Raw genomic sequence first — 13727 nt, 5'->3', positions numbered from 1 at the left:
GTCTCCTTCCATGGCAAGCTGTATGTAGGGTTTCACCGTTGTCAATGGCTACCTCCCATCCTCTCATTGGAACGATTCCTAATGCCCTGTCACGGCACGGCATTCCATCTGTCGGTTCTCAATCAGACCGGAGTAGAATCCAGTGATTCTTTTGCGTCTGTTACTAACGCCCCGCCTTCAGGAGTTTAAAGCACGTCACAGTCATTCAATCATTGAATCCTACTCAGAATACCACAGACAAGGTTTAGACCTTCCGGATTCTCTTGAATGCCGCCATCAGTCCTAGCTTATACCACGAAGATTCCGATTAAAGAATCCAAGAGATAACTACTTAATCTAAGGTAGAACGGAGGTGGTTATCAGGCACACGTTCATAGTTGAGAATGATGATGATTGTCACTGATCATCACATTCATCCGGGTTAAGAACAAGTATTATCTTAGAATGGAAGCAAGCATGATTGAATGAGAAACAGTAGTAATTGCATTAATCCATCAAGACACAGCAGAGCTCCTCACCCCCAACCATGGGGTTTAGAGACTCATGCTGTGGAAGAAAGTGTGTAAAAATGTCATAAGGTCATCAAAAGGTACTGATACAATGTCAAAAGATCCTATTAATAGTAAACTAGTAACCTAGGGTGTACAGAAATGAGTAAATGACGTAAAAATCCACTTCTGGGTCCACTTGGTGTGTGCTTGGGCTGAGCATTGAAGTTTTTATGTGTAGAGATGTTTTCTGGAGTTAAACGCCAGTTCTCATGCCAGTTTGGGCGTTTAACTCCAAATTTTATGCCAGAATCAGATTTTTGCTCAGGACCCTCAATTTCAGCCAGAAAATACCTGAAATCACAGAAAAACACACAAACTCATAGTAAAGTCCAGAAAAGTAAATTTTAGCTAAAAACTAATAAAAATATACTAAAAACTAACTAGATTATACTAAAAACATACTAAAAACAATGCCAAAAATCATACAAATTATCCGCTCATCAGTGACTTCATTATAAAGTCATGTGGCTCGCAATTTGGAAGGATTGAAGGCCCAATTTTGATGGCCTAGAGCTCATGTAGAAGGGGCAAGCATGAGAAAACCATACCATAACATTAAGAACATTATTAGATAGTTTTAGGAGCTTTTAGTTTATGCTTATCTTAGGTTTTTCTCTCAACTTTCTTAGGGTTTATAGTACAAGTTGCAATTTCTATTTTTGATCTTGGATTCTAGCTTGCTTCCATTGTAAGTTTTTCTTGATTATCTTTAATTTCAATACTTGAGCTACACTTTCTTATAGTTTAAGCCACTTTGTTTATATATACATACTTTTACAATTTTGATTTCTAGTTGATGAATTTGATAATTATTGGTTATTACATATTTGTTTGAGTTGCCATTGTTGATTTCATTCATTAATTGCTAATAGTTTTAAGTATTTTTGTAATACGGCTATGTTTTGTGATTATGCCCACCAAGTATTTGTGGAAATATCAATTTTGAATATGGAGTAGATTTTCACCCGTTGGCTTGAAAAAAATGAGTATATGGGACAATTAGAGTCATAATGTCTGATATTTAGTGGTAATTCTTGGATTCTTAGTTGTCCTTGTTTCCACTAACGCTAGCTTTTTACTAAAGTAATTAATAAGTTAGCTATGATTTGTGAATTCAGAACAATTATGCTCACTTGACTTACTCTTCGATATTAAGGGTTGACTTGGTGAGATTAATCCATTACAATTATCATAGTTGTGGTTATGACAAGTAAGAGATTCCCTAACTCAACCCAAGCCAAGGTTCTATTTATGTTTTGAACCACAATTCCATCATTTTGAGCTTTACTTGTTCTTACTACATTGATAGTTCTTCAATTCCTTTATTATTTCATTGATTACAATTTTGATTGTTGTTTAATTCCTTAATTGTTTGATTCATTATTGAAACCCCCGATTTCACAACCAACTTATGCACTTGTGGTCACTAGTTCCTTAGGAAGACGACCCGAGATTCTACTCCCAGTTAATTTGGTTTGAATTGTGACATCTCTATTCTAAACTTTGATCGAGTGTCACTTTGTCGGTTGGGACTATACTTACAACGCAACCTACATTCTAGAGAAATTCGTAACCGACGATCCGACCCACATCACCCAATTTCAAAATTTGGTGAATTAGGTGTTGAGATTTTTTATTGTCTTGACATTTAGGATTAAATTAACTTGAAAAAATTAATTGGTCTTGCTCAATTGATGTGTGAGGAAGTTAAAAATCCTTAAACCCTTTGTGGATTATTGAATTAGTAAGCTTGATGTTGATTATAGTAATATAATATGGAAATAGATTGAATTAGAGGTAATGCTCAAAATGGTCCCTGAAATTCCCAACTCGCTTCAGATTAGTCCATCACTTTTTAAAATGACCAAATAAGTCCCTCACTCTCAGAATCGTGAATCTCCGTTAGTCCAAAAGTTACTACACATTTTAACAGTGCTGAGGTGTACAGTTAAGTGCCAAGTTAGCACTTAACTACACACTGATGTGGATAGACAATGAATTTAACTCAAATTAGTGTTCCAAATTTAATTAAAATGCCCAAATTGATCCAATTTTCACTTATAAAACCTAACCCCCAAATGTTCATCTTTGTTCTTCATGTTCATCTTTGTTCTTCGCCTTCACTCATCTCCTCTTCATTGTTGTTGTTCTAGCCATAACAAACTTTACACATCAGAATCATAAACAACAAAACATAAAAAGAAAGAAGAAAGAAAATTAAACAAAAAAATATTAAAACAATTTTTTAATTTCTATTTTTGTGGAATTCAAACTATTATGAACTTTCAAGTTTCTTTCCACACATACACCACCTTTGTAAGCAAGAAACAACCTCAAAAAAAGAAAAATTGAACTTTGAATATAAACTAATAATTAATAAAATCAAATGTACCCTTATTCCAATTAATGTAATAATGGATCCAAAAGTAGCATCACCCTTTGGTTGATCCTAACCACCATCTTCAACAACAATGACCAACCTTTTCCTCTTTAACAACAATGAACAACAAGATTGCCCCCATCACCACTACCACCAGACTCGACGACACCGCAACACAACAAATCCTCCAAATTAGTAATGACAACAACACATCCATAACCACATCAATTGAAGAAGAAGAAGATTCAAATAAGAATAAAAAGAAACAACAACAACACAAAGCTTCCAATGACAAAAAAATGAAGACAAAGAAGAAGCGATTTCATTGTTAGAAGAAGAAGTGGAAAATAACTACCCCGTGATGGTTCGGTTAATCTCAGAACAAACGGCACAAACACCCGAAACGAAATTGAAGCATGTTATTTTTGGGATTGTCGCATCATCGAATTTGTGGGAACAAAGAAAAGAATATGGTAGAGACCAAAAGAAACTAAAGGCGTTGTTTGGTTGGATGAGAAAGCAATAATAACAAAAAATGAAAGGTTACCAGAGATTGAATATCCTTTAGATTAGTGCCAAGATCAACAACATCAATCAGAATAAGAGGAGTGAAGACGAAGAACAAAGATGAACATTTGGGAGTTAAAGTTTTATAAGTGAAAATTGGATCAATTTGGGCATTTTAATCAAATTTGAAACACCAATTTGAGTTAAATTTATTGTCTGTCCACATCAGCGTGAAGACTTGGCACTTAACTGTAGACTTCAGCACCGTTAAAATGTCTAGTAACTTTTGGACTAATGGAGATTCACAATTCTAAGAGTGAGGGACTTATTTGGTCATTTTAAAAAGTAAGGGACCAATCTGAAGCGAGTTAGGAATTTTGGGGACCATTTTGGGCATTACCTCGATTGAATTATGTTAATTTGGAGTCTAATTAGTGGTTGAACTATTGGATTTGGAACTTTGGAAGCTAGGGACCAATTTTTGTGTGATTTTGGTGAAGTGAAAGCTTGAGAAAATGGTGAAATTGAGGTGTCTTTGGCTTAGCGAGGAAACAACCAAGGTATGGTTTTGCTTTCTCATAGATAATATGTAATGTCTCGTAAAAACTTAGGCTAGGTGACCATAGAATAAGTTAAACTACATGAATATGTTAAGGCTTAATGATTTCTTGTGATAATATTGAGTTATTATTAAAATGTGATGATTATTGTTATAAATGAGGTTGGTGACAGTTAATGATGATTGTTGTGATTAATGATAATGATATATTGTTGTTGATGATAATAAGTGATGATGATAGAGTGTGTGATGATGATAGAGTTATGGAAGGAATGGAATTAAATGAATTATGATGATGATTGGGGGTATTGTGGTATGTATATGAATTGGTTGAATGGATATGAGTTGATATATGAACAAATGTTGGTGATAGTTAATTATTGATGAGTATTGACTTGAAGTATATTAAATTGAGAACTTTGAATGAGTTGAGGAAATGAGGATTGAATAGTTCAAATGGTTGGATGATTGATTAATGTTTGATGAGTATTTGGTATTGATTTTGAGTATTTTGGAATTGATTTTGTTGATAATGGTTTGGTTTGAAAATGAGAATTTGGAAAGTAGAGGTTTTGAACATTTTGGGTAAAACTTAATTTTTAATGAACTTTGGAGATCCATAACTTGATCCTAGGATCTTGGATTTGAATAAAATATATTTCAAATTAAAGATAATTTCAAGAAATTTAAAATGGTATAAAGTTTGTGGAAATCGGAATTTTGTAAAGGAAGTTATGGATGTCATTAATTAGGTGTAGAAAACTGAAATTTTTCTAAGTGCAGAAAACCAGAATTTCTAGTGTGTGTGCATACCCACACTAGTGTGCATACACACAAACTAGGAAGTGTGATTTAGGGTGTGCATACACACACAAGAGTGCTTACGTACAGGTTGGGAAGGCCGTTCTGTTGTGTGCGTATGCATAGCACCTATGCGTACGCACACTATCCTGTTTTGCACAAAAGCTCTGTTTTTCACCATTTGACCATTCTGGCAAGCCTGTAAACCTCCGAAACTATTATTTTGATGAAAATTCACTATTTTTGAACTATTGAACATTCCTCTGATTTTCCAAACCTCTGAAAACTCTAATTAAAATTTATTAGTAAGGTTTTGAGTCACGAAGTAAGGGTTAGCGAGTGGAAGAAGAAGAGATTTGGCATCGGAGGAATTGAAGAAGGGGATACTTGATTTGATGAGATGATGAAAGTAATAAATGAGGCAATTTTGAGAATAATGCGATATTGAGAACGATGAATGAAACAATTGATGAATGATAGTTAATGTGAAAAGATTAATTGAACTTGATGATTATTTATTGAAAATGAATGAATATGATGATTGAGGTTGTTAATGATGAGTATGTTTAAGTTTTTTCTCTGTTGTTAAGTGTGTCGGACACTATATCCCAAGAGTGTGACTGACACTATATCCCAAGAGTGTGGGAGCACTTTATCTTGGGAAGTGTGTCGGGCACTATATCCCATGAGTGTGGCGGGCACTATATCTTGAGAGCGTGGCAGGCGCTATATCCCAAGAGTGTGGGAACACTTTATCCCAGGAAATGCGATGGACACTATATCCCATGAGTGTGGCAGGTACTATATCCTAAGAGTGTGGCGGACACTATATCCTGAGAGTGTGACGAGCACTATATCCTAAGAGTGTGGAGAGATTTCAGAGAGATGATATCCGGGTTAGCTATCGGGTGTGTCGGGTTCTTGTAAAGTAACTGACACATGACCTCACAGCCAGTAGAAAATACATACATCATATGCATTTGTCTGTTTTGTTTGAGTTTGCATTACTTGGGTTTGCTTATTTGCTATATTTTCTATTTGCTTTAACTGCACTCCATCTGTGTTTTTCTTGTTTGTTTGTATGTCTATGCATTTGAGATGCCCCTCGTCTGGCAGAGGAGTGACGAGGATAGTTCCATCGAAGTTTTGGAGGATTGGAAGGGAAAAGTGAGGGATCAAGTTAGGATTGAATTAGAACCTTAAGAACCTTATAATACCTACCTTACTTATGGTTTTCAGTTATAGTTAAGCTTTAAATCTGAGTGTCGGAGTTTAGGATTGACTTTGGCTTTCTCGAGACATTATATATTATCTATGTAGGCACCATTACCATGCTGAAAACTTTCAGTCCTCATTCCATATCTATGTTATTATTTTCAAATGCAGGTCGGGATGTGTCTCGGTGAGCGTCTGGAGGTTCCTATGGCAAGCGAAGTTAAGAAGTTATATTTTGGGGTTTGTCTGTTATGTATTTTCTGTTTATAGAATGGGATACATACTTACGCTTATATATGTATTTATTCTCCGTGTAAGAACCGCGACTAATTAACCGTTTAATTAAATAATTAATATTGCCCAAAATAGGATCTGGAAATTTAGAATGTGAATTTGAGGATTTAAATATGATTTTTGGACTCAGTAGATTTTTCTGAGTCAGAAAATGTTTTTTCTGCACAAAACTGAGAAAAGTCACGAACTGGCAGCCGAACCGGTCGAACCAGTTTAAGTCTATCTTATACTATGCGAGAAAAATTAGAAATAGTAGAAAACCTTAGGAAAATGTTGAAAGTTGAAAACCAGGCGCTAATTTTAAAGGTTTGGCCCAAAGTTAGGCCAAACGGGCTAAAAATGCTAACAGGTTGAACCGGGCCCAAGTTGGGCCCAAGCCCAACATATATAAGTTCATTAAATGAACCTAATTAGCACACCACATACACAAACACAACACTTGCATGCTGAAAAGGGGAAGAAGGAGAGAAACCCCCATTGCTACGGAGCTCCGATCGCCACACCGTTTGCGGCCACGCGATCCTTGCGAAGAGCTCTACAAAACTCATACAAGAAACTGGTAAGAAAATCACGAAATCTCTCTCAGTTCTTCCTTCCAAAATTTCGAAATTTTAGGACTTTGTGTTGAGTGAAAGTTTGTGATTTTAGGTGTTTAGGTACACTCTAGCACTTGATTACCATTGGGTTTTGCTTCCAAAACTGTTGGGTAAGGTGAGTTGTTCTTGAACCTTTGTGAAATTATGATTAAGTTGAACCCTAGGTTGATTGGTTATGAATTATGTGTATTATAGCTTGAAGGTGTGGTTATTGGCAATTATTGGAGGTTGTTGGTGATTGTTGGTGCTTGTTGGAGTTGAATGGTGGCTTGGATTGTGGTTGGAAGCTTAAATTTCACTCAATTTTGGGTTTTTGGCATATTGGAAATCGGCCAAGGTATGGTTTCAATTTTTTCTATGTAGTATATAATATTTCTGGACACTTAGGCTAGTGACCCATAGGATAGGATTGAATTAAATTGGTTGTTAGAATTGTTGTATGATGATGTATGATGATTTGATGATTTGGGTTGTTGATGAATTGCAATGTTGATGCTGATAGCATGATATTAGAGATTGAGATTGAAATTGATTATAATGATTATTGGTAAGGGTGAAATGATATTTGATTAATGTGTTGGGGGAAATATGAATTTATTATTATGTATTTGATAATGGGAATTGATGATTGCATAAGGTAGGGTGGTGAATTGAGATATGACAAATGGTAAAATTTGATGTGGGATGGAGTTAATGTGGTTTTGGTTAGTTTGGGTTGTGAAAATTGGAAAATTGATAATCTTGTGAATTTTGGTAAAAACTGGGTTTTTGTGAACTTTGACGGGTCGTAACTTATGCCTCAGTTTTCAAAATTTGTTGGAATTTGTTTGGAATGAAAGTTTATTGAAAAATCTTCAAATTGAAATAAAGTTTGTAAAATTTTGATTTTTGTAGAGGAAGTTATGATCATTCAAATTTTGGTGTCAAAATCTGGATTCTGCAATGTTGTAGAATTTTATAATTTTTGGTTTGTGTGCGCACGCACACCTCGTGAATTTTTAAACATGTGCGCATGCACACATGGGGATATGGCTACTGATGGGAGCGCTAGCACGCTTTGGTGTCAAAATCTGAATTCTGCAATGTTGTAGAATTTTATAATTTTTGGTTTGTATGCGCATGCACAGCCTTGTCCGCACGCACATCTCGTGAATTTTTAAACCTGTGCGCATGCACACATGGGGATATGGCTACTGATGGGAGCGCTAGCACGACCTGTGCGCCCACATAACCAACGAAGTTCTGCAATCTGTGCGCACACACAGACCTGTGCGCATGCACACGTTGGAAGGTGCATTCTGTTGAGGGCATTCGCACGCCTTGTGCGAGTGAAAAGAATTGTAAAATTTTACACTTTTGCGTACACACACCTCTATGCGTATGCACACCTTTTGAAAATATTTTTGGGCGTGTGTACGCACACCCCTGTGCGTACACACATGCCCTGTTTTTCAACTAAACTCTTGTTTTTAACTATTTCACCTTTCTAACAAGCTTGTAAACTTCTGTAACACCATTTTAAGACTCTTTGGCATATTTTCGGGTATCAAAACATGAGAAAGGTCCTAGGAGATTTAATTTTGTATTACCTTGAAAAGTTAGAGAACGAAGGCTTAGGTTTCGGGTGCACTGAGGATGGGTTTGGTGGAGTGAGAAGGAAGAATGGTATGAGCTGAGAAACTGATGAACTAATGAGTTCGAAATAGAAATGTTGAATTGACAGTGGTTGAGATGAGTCGAGGACTAGAAATGGAATGATGGATCCATAGTATACTGAAAAATGTTTTTGAAAACCACTGAATTACTGTTTCATGCTGAGAATTATGAGACACTATGCACCTGGCAGGGACGGTGGTTAATCTTGCCTGTTGAGGTCGCGGCGGTGGCATAAGGATGATGGTTAATCCCGCTTGCATTGAGATGGAGGTCTATGGCAAGAGTATCCTGCTTGCATCCCTTCGGATCACTAAAGTGTGCAGGCACAAAATCCTAGACGGTGTTCCGAGCACCATATCTCAGGGGTTCCCAATTATGATTCCGAAGGGTGACATCTCCCTGGAGATTTGTCGGGTTGGCAGTTGAACCGACAATGTGATATCACAGCCAATAGGGTAGGCATTCATCATGTGCATCTTTTATTTGTTTGTTTTCTTCACTGACTTGTAATTGCTTGCCTAATTGTATAACATGCCTAATTGTCTACTTGAATTACTTGCCTTATATGCCTATACTTTTGTTTTACTTGCATATATATTAATTGTGTTTTCTACTGGGATTGAAGAGGTTTGGAAGGCGGTGGCGATGGGATCACATGGAGGATAGGTTGGTAAAGGCTGTGGGACAGTGGAGAACTGTTAGATTAGAAAATCCTTTAAGATAGACTACCCCTTTTTATTATGTTAAGGTTTTAAGTTATGCTTTATTGTTTTAGTTATGCCTTAAAATGAATCTTGTGATGGATATGAAGTTCTAGGATTGCCTTTGGCGTCCCGGGGCCTTGTATCTTACATCATTGGGCACTATTACCATACTGAGAACCTCCAGTTCTTATAGCATATTCTGTTCTTGTTTTTTAGATGCAGGTCGCAATCCACCTCGGTGAGTTGTTTTGATGGTGACAGAGCGGAGGATCTTGGATATATTTTGGATGTTCTTTTTGCTTATTTTGTATTAATCTCTCATCTTTTGTATTTACTTTTGCATATAGGCTTACTTTGAGAAAAAAAATTGTGTAAGCTGCTTTAACTTTCCGATTTCTATATGGTCTGTATATAGCTAGCTGGCTTAAACTCCGCGAGCCGTGGCTAGATTCTTATACTATTCTACACTTATATTTTGCTATATTATATCTGTAACGACCCAACTCCCAGTATGCCATGGTCATACAAGAAGCTAAGTGTTACTAACTTATCCTTCCTAATTATTAAATAATATTTAATATATGAGCCTGTTCCTTGTTAGAACGATGCCAATTTTACGAGTAACTTTTTTTTTATTCGTTGCGGAGAAGAGATAAAATAATCAAGCATACATTGAGAGTAAAAGGAAAGTAGCATAAAGAAACATAGAAATATAACTGATAATATAAATCATATACACTATAACAAAACATGTAGCGTTTACACAAGATCAAGTCAGTTTACATCCTCGTCATCCTACGTAGCTAATATATACACGACACTCCTAGGGCCTGGCCCATGCAAGAAGCCGCTAAACTGGCACCCAGGCTAGCCTAACCACTATATAGCTCCTAGCTCTCGGGTGTACTAACACAAGTGAGAGACTAACTAACAGATAATGTCAGACTAGAGTGTCATCAAAAGAATGCCCCTTCTGTTGTCAGACTATATCTACACGTGGCCATTCGGAGAATCGCCGTGAGGCTCGTCCATCTCCTCATCCTGCTTTATCTCTATCTCAGGATCCTCCTCCTCCTCATCGTCCGTAGCTACAGCTAAACCCTCAGATCCACCAGAAACACTGCTGTCACTATGTACAAAACCATTCGCGAGCACAGGTCCGTTCGCGTATATAGGGGCTGCCCCACCATCTGGTAGTGCCGGCTCATCGGGCTGTGGAAAAGCAGGGATCGGCTCAGGGGGAAAGTCCCACTCTAGTGGTATCACCAGTATGTAGTCACCAGCTAACTCGGGCTCATCAGGAATGATAGGCTCAGGTTCCACCTCATGCAAAGGTTGAGCTGGTATAGGGTGCTCAGGATCATTAGGAAAAGGATGTACAGGTGCGTCAGGATGTAACCAGGATAAGGAAAAGTCGTAACGAGCATCGGGGTCAAAATGCGGGTTAGACAAAGGATGTTGAAAAGCTCAATTAGGTAACGCATATCGTCTAATACAAGGCTCCAATCCCACGATGAAGTAACTGTGATGTATAGGATCCTCGTAGACATAGGGGTCCTCAAACTCATAGAATATCACGCCCGTCTCCATCTGTGGGGGAAGAAGGGAGAGAAGGGGTAAGAACTGGGGAGTTCTTAGTAGGGTCGGGGTTGTTAGTTACATTCATTTATTCGATTCCGATTAGCAGATGGATATTAGAATACAGTAAAGTAGTAAACGATAGTTATAAATAGATAGAAAAACAGAAAACAAAACAAAAACAGAAGAACACAAGGAAATAAAGCACAGACATAGCACTCAAGAAGACAAACATATAGAAATAATTCACACACAAGAAGGAAAACAACAGAGAATGATGCGCAGACAAGAATGATGCATGTCTAGCCCTAGTACAGGCCATGAGCTCATGTGTCGGTTAGCACCTGCATTTCCCGACATGTATCCGGTCACGAGTTCACGATTTCCCGGATACGATTTTCAGTTCAAATAAATGCACATATAATTATTAGCAGCTCTATTGAGACAGCCTCTGCTTTCTACTCGCAGGAAATATACTCTTGGGAACGGAAAATTTGCTGTAGGTATCCTAGTTTCCCTTCCTACAAAAGCTCTTGGGTTGCTTTAAGCAACAGATAAATAAACATTATCTATTGGGTTGCATTAAGCAACGGATAAGCAAACAATATCTCTTGGGTTGCCTTAAGCAACAATTAACTTTTCAATAAGTCCTCTGCTCTTAATCTCTTTACTCTGCTCTGATTCCTCTGTTTAACATGTGTATTTAAAGCTTATGTAAATCTCGATATGAATAGTTAGCCTGTCCTAAGTATAGGTTCATTAAGTCTATACTGAAACAGTTTAACTTTTCATATTATACCTAACCCTAGTCGTAACTCAAGGACTAACTATGTTGCCCTAGTTCGTTCGCTAGTCTCTGTCTGTTTTTCTGTTGTTAAAACTTTACGGACTTCTTCTTTGGTTTTTATCTTTTCTTTAGCTTTTATCTTTCTTTTATATTTGGCTCACTAATATGTTCTTACCACTCCCTAAGTGCTTTATGAAGGTAATTATGAGATTCTGCGCTTAAAGTTGTCTTTCTAAAGCTTTTACAGAAAACTATCTTTTTCGCATTATTTTATCATTTTTATTAAAATATTATTTTTAATTAAATATTATTATTTAATATTTTATTATTTATTATTTTCAGTAACTTTTAATATTTCTGCTTTAACCACCCTAACATTTAGAAATTACCAAATAACCCCTTAAACACCAAAAATTTTACTTCCTTGCCCTTTTAAGGATCTAAGGCCTATTCTTCATTGTTCTTCATAATACTCAAAGTGTTCTTCATATTCTTCATAAATTCTTCAGATTCTTTCTCTGTTTTTACCCGTTTTTCAGTCTTTTCAGCAACCGATTTTTACCATAATTCATAATAAATTAGCAGACACTAAAACCCCATATTTTCTACATGATTTTAACACAAATTGAACTTCAATTTAAGCCTAGGGTTTCGTTTTTCCAGCTGACCCAAGAACATGAACTTTAAAGCTTGAATTTCATCAAATTTCATCAAAATTTCACCAAATTTTCACCAAGAATCAATCATATATGCAACCAATTTTTAGCATAGCCAAATCATACAACATTCACACAATTCAAACACAAATAATCATGATTAATTTCGTGGCACCCTACCTGATTTTGCTGCTCCTAATTCAGTTAGACTTTCAGGTGGTCCTTTAGCACTTTTTCCTCCTAAATCACATCAAGAACAACTTTAAATCCAAAAACTCTCAACTAACCAAATCTCACTCAGCATGTTAGAAAGTGATTTCTAACCTTAGACTTGCTGGAAAGTCACGTTTCTTGGACCTCAAGTCAAGTTAAGCATGACTCCTAAGGAAGAACATCAATAAAACACATGTTTGAGCATGTTTCCTTGAAACCGAATCAAAAGAGAGATAGTGCAGCCAACGCTCCTTGATTCCAGCCTTAATAAGTCATATGATCATGTGGAGAAAGAAGAGAGGATTATTTTGGTCGGATTGGAATTTTGATTTGAGTTTTAGTTCAGCAGAAATCAAGCTTTGAAGATTTGGAACTAAGAACTTTTCTCTCTTTTTCTCTCTTGGAAATTTCGGCCACAAGGAGCAAATGAACCAGCCTTGGGGGTTTTGGGGGGTGTAGGGTGAGTTGTGATTGGTTGGCTTGGAGGTGGATTGATGAGCGGATAATTTATACGCTTTTTGGCACTGTTTTTAGTATGTTTTTAGTACATTTTAGTTAGTTTTTAATATGTTTTTATTAGTTTTTAGTTAAAATTCACTTTTCTGGACTTTACTATGAGTTTGTGTGTTTTTCTATGATTTCAGGTATTTTCTGGCTGAAACTGAGGGACCTGAGCAAAAATCTGATTCAGAGGCTGAAAAGGACTGCAGATGCTGTTGGATTCTGACCTTCCTACACTCGAAGTGGATTTGCTGAAGCTACAGAAGCTCAATTGGCGCGCTCTCAATTGCGTTGGAAAGTAGACATCCTGAGATTTCCAGAAATGTATAATAGTACATACTTTGCCCGAGATTTGATGGCCCAAACAGGCGTTCCAAATCATCTCAAGAATTCTGGCGTAAAACGCCGGAACTGGGACAAGAATGGGAGTTAAACGCCCAAACTAGCACAAAAACTGGCGTTTAACTCCAAGAAAAGTCTCTACACATGAAAGCTTCATGCTCAGCCCAAGCACACACCAAGTGGGCCCGGAAGTGGATTTTTATGTCATTTACTCATCTTTGTAAACCCTAAGCTACTAGTTCTCTACAAATAGGACCTTTTGCTATTGTATTCTCATCTTTGGACGTCTAGTTCTTAGATCATGGCGGCTGCCCTCTCGGCCATGCCTAGACCTTGTTCTTATGTATTTTCAACGGTGGAGTTTCTACACACCATAGATTAAGGTGT

Source organism: Arachis duranensis, chromosome 3 (genome assembly GCF_000817695.3).
Source record: "Arachis duranensis cultivar V14167 chromosome 3, aradu.V14167.gnm2.J7QH, whole genome shotgun sequence".
NCBI classification, from domain to species: Eukaryota; Viridiplantae; Streptophyta; class Magnoliopsida; order Fabales; family Fabaceae; genus Arachis; species Arachis duranensis.
This window is presented reverse-complemented; position numbering follows the sequence as displayed.